The sequence below is a fragment of the Fopius arisanus genome, unplaced genomic scaffold, assembly GCF_000806365.1.
Source record: "Fopius arisanus strain USDA-PBARC FA_bdor unplaced genomic scaffold, ASM80636v1 scaffold00015, whole genome shotgun sequence".
NCBI lineage: Eukaryota > Metazoa > Arthropoda > Insecta > Hymenoptera > Braconidae > Fopius > Fopius arisanus.
In genome coordinates, this window is record NW_011887754.1 from 373,540 (window position 1) to 389,481 (window position 15,942).

Here is a 15,942-nt window from a genome sequence, read left to right on the forward strand (position 1 = left end):
TTTAAAATTGATTTGTCAGGAGATTTTTTATTGTTTTTTCCGCCCCATGAAAAAAAGAAAAATTCAACAGGAGCTTTTGACATCCCCTCAAGTAATCCACCACTTCCAACAGCCCCTGATCGATATTTTCGCTCGAGACTGTTGAACCAGAGGCCCGAATTCTTCCGGTACAAGGCGCGACGTGGTATATATCCGAGAAGACTTGGTGTTTGGCACACGAAAAAGCACACGGGGGCTTTATTCCTGAGTGAGAGTGAGTAACGTACATTTGTCGGTGTGAATTCAAGGGAGTAGTGCAACAGCAGGGAGTTACGCGCCAGCGCAACAAAGTTCACTGACCCTTTGACAGTGAGTCGCCAGTGTGAACTACAATTTAGCGATGCACCCGAACAACCCCGTCATTTTCCATTACCTCCACTTCATCATCATCAAGATCATTCATGAATTTTCCCATTAAAATCTCTCTCAACCTACGACCAAAGTGCCCACACTCCATAAATAATAATGACCCTAGACAATTTAATTATGGAAAATGATCATTAAAATGCTGACTAGTCCCTCAACCCTTCAATCTCAATAATCGCCACGCCAGAATAATCGACAAATAGAGCGGAAAAAGATACGGAATTTTATCTTATACGAGGACCCGAGGGAATTTCAAATTTGTCTGAAAATTATACGATACGTTGATTTTTATTTAATTATCAATATTCATTCCAGCACATCAGAATATCATAATTAATTTTGAATATCAATCATCGATGTTAATGGGAAACGATTGACCTGAACATTCCAAATTTATGGATGTTCACCCTTTCCAGAAATTTTCCCAATAAAATCACGTGTTCATTTATGGATTTATGAATGACCCACCGAATATATTCTATAGAATCCCAACATCCCGAAGAGGAGGTCAAGAGGAGTTCCTCAAAATCGGTGATACTCCGTACTAAATCAATCCGAGACCAGTGTAATCTCAATCTCAAACCCCAAAAAAAAAATGCAAAATATATCTCTGTCAAGTGACGTTAAAAAATGTGAACGAGGGATGGTAGAAAGGCTGATCCGTGCTCATAACGGGTAATCCATTTTGTCGACGGTATATTTTTGAATTAACGTCGTCATGACAACGAGGATGAGTACACTAACGTAGACTATACCAAAAGTGTCTCGCGTTCTACAGTGGTCGTTAGAAGCGCACGATTAGACTCCCCCCTCGGTACACATGGGCGTACATCCTATATCGAGCACACATAACACACGTTCTACCGACACGTGCATACACCGGCCAGTGGATTTTATCAATGTGTGTTACCCCGTATCACCCTCTCCGTCGTTCACCCACGTTCCACGTTAATTTGGGCCGCCCGACGGAGGTGAACGAGTCGCGCCGAAGCAGTAGGTTCTGCGTCGCGACGGCAACCACGTTTCTACCCTCAGTGTGCGGGTGTGTTGCACTGCGAACGCCTTCTCAAGACGTCGACCCGACGTCACTCATCTTGCGATACCGCACGCATTTTTATCACGGCTCCTTATCACGCGTCCTATCATTACGTCGGGCTGTGTCGAAAAATTTACCACCCCTCGCGGCTTTTATCGATTTTTCGCGAATTCAATTGCCTGACGAGTTGCGTTCGTTTGCTGCGTTATCTGTTGCGTTTGTTTTGGAAAAGTTCGGGCTTTTTTTTTTTGTCCCTCTTGTGATGGGGATTTCGGACCGCTGGAGAACTTTCATGTGGTGGTAATTCAGTGGTGGTTTTTCCGAGCAATGTGGAGAGGACTATCTAGCCATGTACACTGACGAGGTAATTTGTTTTTATTTTTTACTTTTTTTTTGGGGAGGGGTCTTTTGGCCATCCGGCTGGGGGTCGCGTTTTATCACCGGGCTTTGTCCACGTGGCGTCGCGATGCCGGTTCTACGGTGAGTTGTTGACGAGGACGGGCTCGTCGTCGGGTTAGCGATTATTCCGTGAATATTTGAACGGCTATGCGCTGGTCGGTACATAAACAGATGCTCTGTGATTATTCTATCGGGGTTATGACGTTTCTAGTGGATTCACGGAATTACCGCCCCGGGATATTCTGATGGTTTATATTACTTTGGAAATTCGGGGTGCACTCGCAATCACAATTGTCTGTGGTGCCAGATTTTAATTAGTAGCCGAGTGATTAAAATTTCTATTTTATTACTTTTTATTCTTTTTGTATACTCGCATTTTATATACATATCGCTCAATGACTATTTTTTGTAGTCCATTTTATTTTTTATTAAATTAGATTTAAAATATTGAGAGGTGAAGGTATTCCGTTTATCATGATAGAAATTTTATTCCACCAGTTCGCATTTATTATTTAGTAACGAAGTGGGCAAAACGCATGCGCAAAGATGCGCTTATATGACACAGAATCTTTCAAATATTTTCTCTCTTCGCATGGATACACCAAATTTTTTTCTGACCCGATTCGATTCAATAGTTTTTCACATTACCTTCTGTTTTTCATTTCTATTTTTAGACTCTTTTTGTAGGCGAATTATAATGAACGTGTCATTATGCCAAGAATATTGTGACTTTTTTTTCAACATCAAAGAAATTTCTTTCGCAGTTTTCACCGTCAGAGAAATTTTTTTCATTTGCGCATTTGCCAGTCAGAAATATCATAGAATTTTCAAAAGACCGAGATTTCCGGAAAATTTCCCTGCATTTTCATTCCTTTTCATCGTTTTAATGATCGTATGGGTCGGAGAATTAGAATTCCATTGAATATTCAAGACATCAACGGCTTTTTCAGTAACAAAATGGAGATAAATTTAATGTAAATATTGTTGGTGAAAATGTCAAGTTGTTTAGGTTGAAATTTTAAGAGTGATTTTCTCAGAAGATATTCCTGTCAACCCTTCTCCCCTTTCGGTTGCAATTTTCATTGTCTCTGAGCGTTTGCGATCCCACATGGAGTTTAGGATCTCCTTTGGTCGCTATTCTCGGACGCTTGGGAGTATTGAATTTTCTCGTAATAAGGCCGAGCATGGATGAGTGAATTTAATGAGTTTGTGGCCTATTGAATGCTAGATGCACCGGTCAACATGCAACTGTTGTCCCGACCTGGGTTTCCTTTCACAGAAAGTTCAACTCCTCCTGACTTGCCTCCTTCAGTCAGCCGGGAATAAAGGTTTAATGAATTAATTAAAAGCGGGAAATGGGGCCACTCGAGGCTCAGGCGGGATAAAAATATAGAGAATGGTTATTGTGCTATTCGATTTCACTTTGCTCTTGGCTTTTCAAGGGGTTTGTACATCTTTTATGGCAGCCAGTGCAAGTGTTACCATGGAAACGGAGTTTTCGATGTCTGGGGCTCTTTTTCAGGCGCCAATCAGATTAATTGATGCATTTCCAATTATCAATCCGTGAAGCACAATTCTTTACAAAAATTTCACACATAAATTCCCAAAACTTTTAATCAACGCACAAGAATTTTTCAGGTTCAATTCGAGAAGAAATTTTATAAATTGCGTATTGCGATGATTTCGATATTGTTTTTTTTTTTTTTTGCAAGAATTACTCTCATAATTTGTAGAAAAAAAATTTGAAGAGTAAAAACAGTTAGGGCTTGACGTACTCGTAGTAATGTGTTTCTCTAATTAGCAGTTTGTTGATCTAAAAGTAACTGTGAATGCCAGTAAAACGGAAGGACCGTGCAATTTGGCTGATATTATGACTTATACGATGTATTCTTTGTTGTCACGTACCAAACGTGTCGTTTTACGATGGTCCATAAAGCCTAAGAATAGTGTATGCGTGATAAAAGACTATTTTGATATGACTGAGTAAAATGCCGCGCACGTTTCAGTAGAAATGAGAGAGCCCCTGGGCATGGTCAGACTATGTTTGTATTGAAGTACTCCATTCCATCCCAGGGAGTGATTCTGAGCGACTGTTTGGCTTTTGACGAAAGTTGTAGGTCAAGATTGAGGAACAACGGGGAGAAGAAGAACAGAATAGGTGACACGGAAACTGGAGCGTGACAATGACAAATTCGTTGGTATTCTTGGCGTGAAAAAAAAAAAAAAGGGGGGAAAACCCCAAGGGGTGGAAGTAAAAGGGGTGGGGAAAAAAAAAAGGGGAAAAAAAAAAGAGCGGATGACACTCGCGTACGCATGACAACCGAGTGTCAACACAAACATTTATTCCCATTCTTTTGAGATAAATTTTCTGAAGACCGAACCCTCTGTGTTTTATACTCCTTGCAGTTCAGTTGGGGATATAATGTGCGGGAAATACCGTGGAAAACTCAGCATGTGCTCGTGGAAATAAAACAGGGAGAATCCGGTATTTACGCCGACTAACGGGGGAGGAACGCATGATTTTTTCATTTTTTTACCAGGAGATCATCTTGGGGGAGAATAAAGTTTTTATCACAGGGGAGGAAGTTCCGGTGAATTATAGATCCCTGAAAAAGTTTCGGAATTATTACGTGACAAGTCGTGTAATGAGAAGCCAAAATCCTTGTGGTCATGATTTGAATTGAGAAACATGTTGTTATAAATTAATATTTATAAAAAATAGATGGTAAATAGGCGGGGAATTGGAATTTCATGGGTTACTCTCGTCTAGGATATATCAATGAAAACATGATAGAAAAGATAAAATTGATTGGCTTCCCAATTTTTTATTTAATAAAGCATATGGCACACAGTGAACCAAAAATGGTCGTTGATTCTCGTTTTATTACATTTTTTAGCTATTTTTTATTCATCCGTCTATTCTTTCATGTCAAAAAATAATGGGTGATTTTTTAGGATCAGGGGATTCACAGTTTTTATCGAAAAGGGGGATGATAAAAAAAATCATATTTTGCGAGAAACTTTATTCAATGGTGCCCGATAATCCGCCATATCTCGATAAATAAAATCGATGTTTTTTTTTCAACAATCCGATTGTTTTATTTACCTTTTCGCTAGGTATGGAAATTCAAATGCTCTCGGTCCATATTTTCTCCGAAAAAAAAATACTTTGGGTGAAATTTGATAGAGTTGTTATTTGTTATTTATTTATTGATGAAAGGGAATATCGGCAGGATTTTTTTTTTAATGTCAGCGCATTTTACTGTATGAGAATTAATATTCTTCAGCACTTAAATCTGTGTACTGCAGATTGCAATATAAATTCGCGGAAGCATGAGCCCACAAAGACTTGATTTATGATGATAAGTTTCATGCCCGGATTCTCCGATGGGACTTTAGGGAAGGGCCCTCTTCCCTTTCACCGCGGATTTTCCTACTAATTACTCAGACTCCATACATTTCTTTCTCGGACTGTAAAAATTTCATTAATTATAATTTAGCTCTGACTATTTGCGTTCTCATAAAAAAATCGCTGCGAAAATTTTTAATTTCTCTAAATTCTCCAAAAATTAATTAAAACAAGAGTTCATTACTCTTCGGAAGGAATGATAGGTGATCGCCTGAATAATTTACACACAAATAGCACGTGGGGGCGACCATCGATTGATTAGAAACTTGAAATTAATTGAAAAAAAAAATCGAGTAGTTTCTCCGGGGAAGTTGATGCCGCAAAAAAAGTGTGGGGGATCTTGTGTATTTAAAATGTTTCATATCCCATGAAAAATCCAGGATAATTCCGAGTCTTTTCAACAAGTTTCAATGCCGAAGTGGAGGAGCATAAATTTACATGGCGATGGACGGCTTTTGGAGTTAGGACTCCATTCCGGCGCGGTATAAAGTGTAAAAAAAATCGAGTTTGATGAATTGGGGTGAGGATGAGGTGGGAATATACGGCGATTCTCGTGGTTGAAAGGCAGCATAACAAAGTTGAGGGCTGAGATGCTGATTGGGGAAACCATTTAAAACTTCTCGGGAGGGGCTTCGGGCTTCGAACTCCGCTCTTCCACTATAGTTTGTGGGAAAAATTTCCTGACCTTTTCAACGCTCGCTATAGAACTATTGCAATTCATTTTTTTTTGCTGTGGAAAGAATGGAATGTCCCCGGAATTACTGGAATTCCTGATGGCTGGAATAAAGGGTGAACGTACATTTAATTTGATTTTTTCAATTTATTTAAAATTTCATTTTTTTTAGGGGGATAAGTGAATTTTTTTACACTGAAGGCACGATGTTTATTTATGAATAAAATAAGGTGAATAGTTGAACGGTTCGATAATAATACGATCTCGATAAAAATTCAGGTTTATTCAAATTGATCTCAGTAATTTGTTTTTATTTGGATTCGTTGCTCAATTTAATCGTTTTTAAAATAAATTATCAGTGGATTATGCAGAGGAATTTGATGAAAAAATTTGAGTGACAGCTAGAAGAATCGCAGTGAATTGAACATTTAACATTTGACTTTTCTATCAAATTTTGGATTTTCGGTGAGAAAATTCTATGGAGTTTTAATGGAACTGTCAAAAATTTTCAACAGCCCCACAATTCATGTCGATTATTTCTCGAGTCAAACTAAATCTCTCCTATCAATAATCGAACCACGACCGCAGTCGATGGCAATGACACACTGCGTGAGCAAAGGCACAAAGGCAAAACCTGAAATCAGTCATTCACAATTCTGTCCCTATCCACCCAAGTCCTCAAGTATATCGATATATCGAGTGTATCGACCGAACACCATCAATTGCCGCTATTGACACTGATGTGCGTGTTGCACTCGAGAGCAACATTTTTTTTACCAAAACACTGTTTAATGTCCCAGGAAGGAAATTTTACTGAATTTTCCGGGAAAATGTCATTAATTCTATTTAAGGAGAAAAGTCTAGTCTTTTAACATTAATAAAAAAAACTCTAACACCCCATTAAACAAATCGATGCGGGCAAGAAAATTACGGAACTAATCTCAATTTTTAATTCTGTTCGACATAATTTCTATTCAACGTAAAAATTCTGGATACTTTCCCATTTTACGGAATGACAATTAAATTTTCCATGAAGGTTTTCCTCGATCACCAAAAGTTTTCAGACTGGCGGGATTTTTTCCAGGAGTAGAGAAATTTGCCTTCGCTTTTAATTTCCCGGGTAAAAAAAATTGTAATAGGAATATTTTTTCCAAATTTTCAAAAATTTGAATAAGAAAATTTTTTTAATAATTTAGATGGCGTATTTTTTGAGAATATTAAAAGATAAAAAAAAGTGAGAAAACAACAGTATAATAAAAAGAAAAAATAATATTCCCAAAAATTTCTAGAAAATGATTAAAAAAATTTTCCGAAAAGTTTTCGAGAAATATTTTGAAAATTTGGAAAAAATATTCCGATGACAATTTTTTTTACCCGAGTTAAAAAAATTCTCTTGCACTTGGGGCACAATCTCACACTTGATAATTTTCGATGAAAGGATATCCAGAAAGTGCCAATAGAGTATCGGTCTCAAGTGCTCGTATAATGATTCTCCATTCACCTCAGGATCCTCGATGAATAACAAAACCAGTGGTAAAACTCGGCCAAGAGTCGATGGGCTCATTGAACCGTATCGATCCCTCGGTATTTTCGGTTCCCACTCTCATGATTTTCCCGTTAATCCACCTGCAGCCCCTGATCCCCTTGCCGAATAAAATTGGAAAGATATTCGTAGAGTTCCTCTGAGACTCCCCGAAATTGCATTTCGAGCCCCAAAATAATTCAACCTCTCGTCGCGTTAAAATCTCGATGCGGTTGGTTTAAATTATTTGACGAATCGAGATGTATAATTATTAACGGGTATTTATACTTTCTCACTTTTCTCTATAAATCCGTTGGGGGGTTGCCAAGAATGTAGAATTTATTCTTAACCGAAGTATTTCAGACCATGATGTATTGCTGCATGAAGAAAAGTGAAAGATTACGTGACCATTTAGGTAATCAGAAAGTCAGATCACAATATTAATAATTTTTACGTAAATTCACTGGAAAATACGGAGTTACAGATAAAATTTCCTTCTAATTCCATAAATCCATAATTTTACCCATGGGGACTGTATTTTCCAGAAAAAAGTATATTCCCTTCAATTTTCTCTTCACAACTAAATAATTGAATTGAACTCCGCAATTCATTCCCATTTCCAGGATTATAAATTTGAATTCGGAATTTTCACGACGAGAATTTCATAAAATGTCCAATAAATGAACCCGAAACTTCAGGAAAAAAATTCAGAATAGTAAAAGTAGAACGCGAAACGTTTTCCATTTAGAATACCTCGGGTCATATTTGAATAAAAATTCTGGGAAGAGAGATAAATATTGCCATCTCATAGACAGACAATCGTTTGAGATAATTGATACTTTATAGACTGTGAGTGGGAGAATGTTATACTGAGAAATTCGAGAAATACCATCGGCGAATAATTGTGGAAATGAAAACCATTGGGATATCCTACATTTTTCAACGGAATTCAATGTGTGGACATTGGAGTGTCCGATGCACTGACCACTCGTGACAAACTCAAGCTGATAAACGTAGAAAATAGGGAAGTAAGCTCTAACAGCCGACTTTCATGTTACGATATATCATGGAACAGTGTTTTCTACTTTTTTACGGCCATCTTTATGGCTTTTGTGGGCATAAAAAAAATGTACCTATATGTGGGCTTCAGCTGGGAGGAAAGTGGGTGAGAGCTGTATCACTCTTGATTTCCCCGTCGCATTAGGAGAGACCTTTTATTTCACGTGTCACCATTTTTTTAGATCGATCTCCAGTGGTGCAGGGATATTTTATTGCCTCGGAGGACGCATCATAAACACAATTGTTCATTAAGACCGACCATTTTCCCGCCGAGAGACATGACATTAAAAATTTTAGGCTCAACTTCCCCTTGCATCTCTTGGAAATTTTTTATTACAATCGATCCCTGTAATTTCAATCAATTCTATTGATCATTCAAAATTTAATTAGAACGCCAATGTAAAATGCATAGTTTCAATCAATAATTTCACTAGAATCGACAGAACTCAAATTTTCCGCAGTAAAATAATTCAAACTGCCGTTTTGTCGAAACCATTTTGCAAAAAATTTACTTCAATCACAAATTTCATTATTTTGAATCGAAAAATTCTCAAATAATTATTTTTGTGTGGACTGCAGGAGAGAAAAAGGAGCCTGAACCGCAAAACCTGAATGCAAAGAGTATAATTATTAATATTTATTAATATTTCAACTGAAATACCAAGTGCAGCCACTTAAAAATCAAGCTATCCGAGATTACGTTTTTTTCTTCAACGAGATGTTCATACAAACGAGCTGAACTGGATAACCCGCTTGAATAAAAATAAGCTGTGTTGCAGTGTCATTGCTACTCGGTCATGAAAACCAAGAGATTGGCCTCGGAGAAAGAAATCCGTCGACCAGAGAAATAGTCTGAAAAAAAAAAGAATAGCCAAGAGGGTGAGAAAGGAGGACTCCCCGAGAGAATCTCATCCGGATGCTCTTACCCCCGTGCTCTACTCATTAGTCCACGCCAGCTTGTATTCATATATTTTCTCAGTGATACAGTTGTGGGGAGTCACTTTTCTGGTACATAAATCCCCCTCGGTGAATTGGTTAGGTACATGCTCATTCGCTCCAAGTGCTCGAGCTGTTAATGCGAAACCCGGTGCGGTCCGGCCCCACTCACTAAAGGTGAAACAGCGCTGAAAGAACCTATCCTCCTTCCACCATTTTTTTTTCTTCAGGTAATCTCTGAGAGAAAAAAAACGCACGGAATTTCCTGAGAGATCTCCACAGAGAGAAAATGCTATCACCGGTTTTTTAACCGCCTGGCCGGCGTCATTGATAATTGAATCATGCGAATTTTAACAACACCATGAAGAAAATACGACAGCAATTATTAGGGATATAATTACGACCCGATAAAAATCGGGGAATTGCAGATAAAATTGCAATTCTTTGGAGGGATTATTCATTTTTTGATGGAGGATTTAGATGAATGCTGGTATTCCGGGGCGATATTCCCCAATTACCTTTACCCTCGAGAACAATTAAAAGCTGACATTTTAACGAATCATCGAAAACGTTTTATTAAACGATGGATAAAGCGTAATTGCTGGTATCCATCCGAAAAGGTCATAAGAACCCTGAGTAAAGAAGGGTGAGTGAGTTCTGATGGTTCTCCATCGATAATGAATTGTATCGATTCTCCGGTCGTTGTTTTCTCATGTCGTCAAGGCCCTAGTATATTTACTCTTACGTAACCTCATATGGAGACACAGAAAAATGTGTAATGAAAACTCGCCGATTCTCGCATGACAACAGATGAAAAAACAATGAAGTAACTCGGAAAGTTTGAATTATTTGCGGCTGAAAACTCGGCCGGGCGAAATGACATTTCCAACTTTTTTTTTTTGTCTGGAAAATAAAAGCATTTTTCTTCGCAAAGTCGACGAACTTCGAGCGAATGGAAGTGTTCGGAATAGTTAAATTCAACTCCGGAAATTGAAGTTTTTTTCTGGATAGCTATCGGTGACGATTCAAGAGAAATATAAAAATGAAAGAAATGCATAGTTTATTTTTGGTAAACATTTTTTTTTTTTTGCAACATAGAGGATTTTTTTTCCTTGGGGCTCTTGTTATTTTATCGATTCACAATTACACTTCCCGACCATTCACACTTTAGAGAACAATTCAAGACGAATTCCCCGGCGAATTCCATCAGATCCACCATTGCAATACCCATTGTGCTAAAGCGTTGAAGTCACTACATCAGAACGACCGTAATATTCGCAATGCAAAGTTGTTGAATTGCGATGGGACATCAACTATGCAATTTTCCGTCGAATGATACGTCCTTGCACACCCCGGAGACAAATGAATCCGTAACTTCCTCGTTACGGTGACACTTTACTCGAGTAGAAAACTCCCGACTCCGGTGAGACCGCTTTTTTTTTCTTTCCTCAGGTTTAATTGTCTTGTTTATCTTCGCATTCTCGATTCGTAAACTTCCGGTGGAATCATGGCGCAATTATAACCGGAAGTCTTAGAAAAACTTTCAATTTTTTTTGTGTGCAGGAAACTCATTAACGAATATTGAGATAAAATCCTAAAAATTGAAATTGAATTCATCAATTTCGCTCTGCCTAATCTCCGTGAATTTTTTTTTACGTGGTAATTGATAAAACCCTGGAAAACTCCAATAAATTAATAAAAAGCAATTAATGTAAATTTTTTGTGAAATTTAAGGTGACACGGCTTTTTGTTGCGATGGAATTCTGTTTGGAAAATTTGGATTCATCGATATTATCAGGGGCATCTCGTCAATTACATTTTAATCCGCCTGTCGTCGCATCACCAGGGAAAATAGACCGTAATTCATCGAATGCAGAATTGGTAGTCGCGCCTTCGTCGGGAATTCAGTATTCTCAATCCATTAGGATAATTGGAAGCAGATAGACGTCCGGGGAAAAAAAGAAACGCGTGACATTGAATTGCAGGTTTAACAACATGCATCAAGAGTTCAGACTGATGCACTCTGTTTGTCTTGTTACTGCTGATTGCTGACTGACAGTGGCAGTTGAATTTTACCACTTCTCCGCAGTAATTTCTAGCGCGTCTCTTGGAAATTTCTAATGACTGTGCCCTTCTGAAAAAAAATCATGTAATGTTTTTTTGAATTTAATTCAAGAAAAAAATATAAATGGATAATTTTCGGGATAATAAAAGTCACAAGTCAGAATCAATAGGAGCGATGGACTTCGGTTCAATCATTGCCAAAAGGAAAAAAAGAAAGCGGAAAAATTCGTTCAATGTATTCTTCAATTACGAATGAATTAATCCGGCCGAATCTGGCGATTTGTGGATTTGTCGTTTTTTTAACAGTAATCGGTGAATTCTACTGCACCACGGAGTGGCGTTTTTTTTTTCAACTAGATATATTCCGGCAATAATTTCATTCGAGGAAACAATTTTCCACCCAATCTCGTGTTTTGATTGATTTCAAAAATTGATGAGTTTATTCAAAATATCGTTGGGGGAATTGCGCGTTGAGAAATTGATTTTATTGATCTCAGGAAATCCTTGGCAGTTAAAAATTCAATGAAATTCAAATTTTCAGTAAATCAAATGGAATTTAAATTAACAATATTGTGTGCTGAACATATTATGTACTGGTGTTTGAAAAACAAGGGCAATGAAAATCTACTGTTGTAGAAATATCAATCTAACGGAAATTTCAGATTTCCTATAAATACAAATATTTTGTAGCGAATTTTCCTGGATTTCCAATTATTTGAAATTCGAGAATATATTTAAATGTTCATAATGTGGCATTTTGGTGATTTTTTAAATAGAATATCTAATTTTTTTTGTGGGAAAATCTCGCGAATATCGAAAAAATATATTACATGCATATTTCATCTATCATCCTTTAAAAATAAAAAAGGTCAAGCACACCAAAATAAGAATTCCGATAAATCAAATACCAAAAAGTCGTAAACTATCTATATTTGACCTTTTAATCCCGGGAATCTTTTTATTTTCGGATATATGATCGTTTATTTTTAAACCCACGATATCACCCCCGAAACATTAAAAGTGATAACCGATATAATTTTATTGCACACGTAATTCCTGTGAAAACCGGGCATTCAAAGAAAAACGATTACAAAAAAAGATTTAAAATCGTTTTATTATGGAAATTATTTTAAAAAATGTGGGTCAACGTCAATTGTAGGAAATACTCTGGAAAATAAAATTGTTCCTACATTTGATTGAAATTCAATGAATTAATAGATTCCAAAATTTGAAGGGAAAAATTTAAAAACATGTATTCTTTTCGTGTGGGTTTAATAAGCAATTTTGGCAGAACCGTCTTCGATAATCGGCTTGGAAAGCAATAGCTCGTTATCTGTGTCGTGACACCCTTAACAAAAAGGAAACATTCCTGAAGACGGCATGTTTTTTCCACCCCGTTGTGTCTCGTCGCCGTCACATCCCCTGATGACTGTGTTCGTGTTGAAGGGCGATAAAGACATCGTAAGCTCCCTGACGTTTCTGGAGCATCGTGGGAGTTTGTTTAAACAAGACAAGAGTACAAGAGCAAAGACTTTCGACCGAATCGATAAAGACCCCGAAATCCCTCGCCCTCTCGCAAATGGTACGTCCGCTCTTTTCACGTCAAAAATTTCTACTTTGAAAAATAGTGTAAAAAACATTGACAATTTATACCTCCTCGATTTTTGTGTTACCCTGATACTTTTTCAAAAATTTCGAATTTTTCAATTTCAGTGAATAGCTTCTCGAGTTTCATGCGCCCCTGATACTTTTTCAAAAATTTCAAATTTTCAAATTGCAGTGAATACCTGCTCGATTTTCATCCTCCCCTGATATTTTTTCAGAAATTTTGAATTTTTCAATTTCAGTGAATACCTCCTCGATGGTCATGTTCCCCTGATATTTTTTCAAAAATTTCGAATTTTTCAATTTCAGTGAATATCTCCTCGAGTTTCATGCTCCCCTGATACTTTTTCAAAAATTTCGAATTTTCAAATTGCAGTGAATACCTGCTTGATTTTCATCCTCCCCTGATATTTTTTCAAAAATTTCGAATTTTTCAATTTCAGTGAATACCTCCTCGATTTTCATGCTCCCCTGATACTTTTTCAAAAATTTCGAATTTTTTAATTTCAGTGAATACCTCCTCGATTTTCATCCTCCCCTGATACTTTTCCAAAAATTTCGAATTTTCAAATTTCAGTGAACGCCTCCTCGATTTATGAATTGAATTAAATTCAAGAAAAAACAAATCATAACATCCCACACGTGTGAGATTAGGCGCCATATTCACTAGTCATCGAAAAAATTTTTTTTATTTTGCTCTTTATTGTCCCTGTGACGAGACGTAAGTTTTTCCAACCCGTTGCGTCTGGGGGAGCGGCTAATGTTAGCTTCTAGTACCGAGTCTAATGAACATAAGCATATTAACGAGAACGATCATGAATATGGAGATTTGGATTACTCTGAAGTCGACTTGTCGCCTCCATTTTACCCCACCTTCGTGAAGCCCAAAGCCGCGGATGGAGGAATAAAGTTATTTATCATCTGGTAGTGTGAGGGCTCGCAGGAGGTTGGTTCTGAATCGAGTCCACATTTTCCATGTTTAAATGCTAATCGAGCACGATGTTCATCAATTTTTAAGGAGGAGCTCATGTCTGACAGAATATTCCAGTGAAGCTCCGTATTTATGCAAACACTCGTCCCCGATCACCGGATATTCATAAATTCATAGGGTCCGGGGACATTTAAATTTCGGGATGGGGCGTGGTCAGTTCATTGGTCTCAGATTTTTTAAAATGATTTGTTAAAAAACTTTTGAGAACAAAAATCCATCCAGAAATAAAAATTCCACTAAAAAATATTCAGATAAGCAGATAAAAAAATTAGAACGTCGACTTGGTGACGTAGATGTATTTAAAGTAATGGGCAGATAGTTATTCGCGATATCTCTCATGAATGATAACGTGAAACGAAAAAGTAGAGGCAAATATTGGTTTGATAATGCATCGAGGAGTTATCTGATCCGGGGAGAGGAAAAAAAAAAGTTGATGTGCAGCGATGCAAACAGGTCGAGGAAACAGTGGGGGGTACTAGCCCCATTCACATCGATGTCTGATTCAAGACTTGATAGAACACGTAGGGTTTCGACTTGTCACCGGGGTTTTATGGACATGACCCAAATTTCTTCATCACCAACTGTCGTCGTCACGCAATACTGTAGTCCAGGCCCATCCTCGGGCCACTGAACGGGTGCTTCTGCCGACACTAAAAGACTGCAGAGCAATATAATTTCCTCAGAGGGCCATGAATTTCGTGATTCAAAGTTTACAACTTGCGGAAAAAGTCCAACCGCGAAATCCTGGTTGAGAGTAATGTCAGCCTGAGACGATGAGTTATTTAGGGACTTCAATTTTATTTATTGAGCTGGGGCTGAGCCCACAGCGGATTTTCCACTCGACGCGTGAATGATTCAATCGCAGTTCTCTTCTGAAATGAGGAATGACATCGGCTCCCCAAGGGCAGAATTCGTCAAAGAAATCCTATCCCTCGCCATTTTTTACGTGCACCCTAATACCTGATAAAAATTTTTCAGGCCTATGATAAATTCGGATACTACCCGAAGAGAATCGTGGAAAAATTGGAAATTGGAAATTGTCAGGGCGGGTTTCAGTCGAAGATTTTTAGAGATATGTATTACGAATTTTATACAACCGCATGACGTTTCAATTTCATTCAAATATCCACTTCCCCTCCACGTTCCTTCCGAATTAATGGATGGTTAAGGACTAGGGGAAACCTCCGCAACGATTTGAGGACCTGAACATGTCCATTTCGAATTATTCGTCTTTGGGGAGTGGCTCTCCCCTAGTCCTTCTAAAAGGCCTTTTCTCAAAGTAATCAGACAAGGAAAGCTCCACAGAGACGATAAATAACACTGAGAGTCGGGCAGGATAAATAAGTCTGATGGCAGGACGTGATAAAACGATGCGCGCCTCTTTAACACTCCCCTCTCTAACTATAAATTCCTTCGAGGCCGCTTTTTTTTGTATTTTCCAACGAATATTGATTTTCCCTTTGGTTGCCCTTCGTTGTCGCTGAGATAGATCGCTAATCCGCTTGGGGTTAGAATGGGTATCACCGGATTGTTCCGCTGTACCCGTGATTAATATCGCGAGAGGATAGCGATAAGAGGACTTTCCACAAAGCGTCTGCACCCGCCATTTTGCCCGGTACAATGGTTTTTAAAATTATTCTCATGATTTTCCCGATCTCTCATTTCATCGGTTTACATTTTTTTTTTTTCGGTATTTCCAATTATTTTTAACAATTTTATCAAACACAAATCAACGACTTCCAGAAATTTCTATAAATCTATCTAGAAGTTTTTTAAAGAATTTGTTGGGGAGAAAATGGTTAAACATTTTTCGAAAATGGAAATGTTTTCTTTTTTTTCGGCT

The 15,942-nt window shown here is 37.7% G+C and overlaps 1 protein-coding gene across 1 annotated transcript in view; it reads left to right on the forward strand.

The window, feature by feature from the left end:
* Nucleotides 1-1,450: 1,450 nt before the first annotated feature.
* SK (small conductance calcium-activated potassium channel) overlaps nucleotides 1,451-15,942 on the forward strand; it is a 79,440-nt gene continuing 64,948 nt past the window's right edge. The window contains exon 1 of the mRNA XM_011299632.1: nucleotides 1,451-1,805. The gene's annotated coding sequence lies outside the window, so the exon portion shown is untranslated. The remainder of the gene's footprint in view (nucleotides 1,806-15,942) is intronic.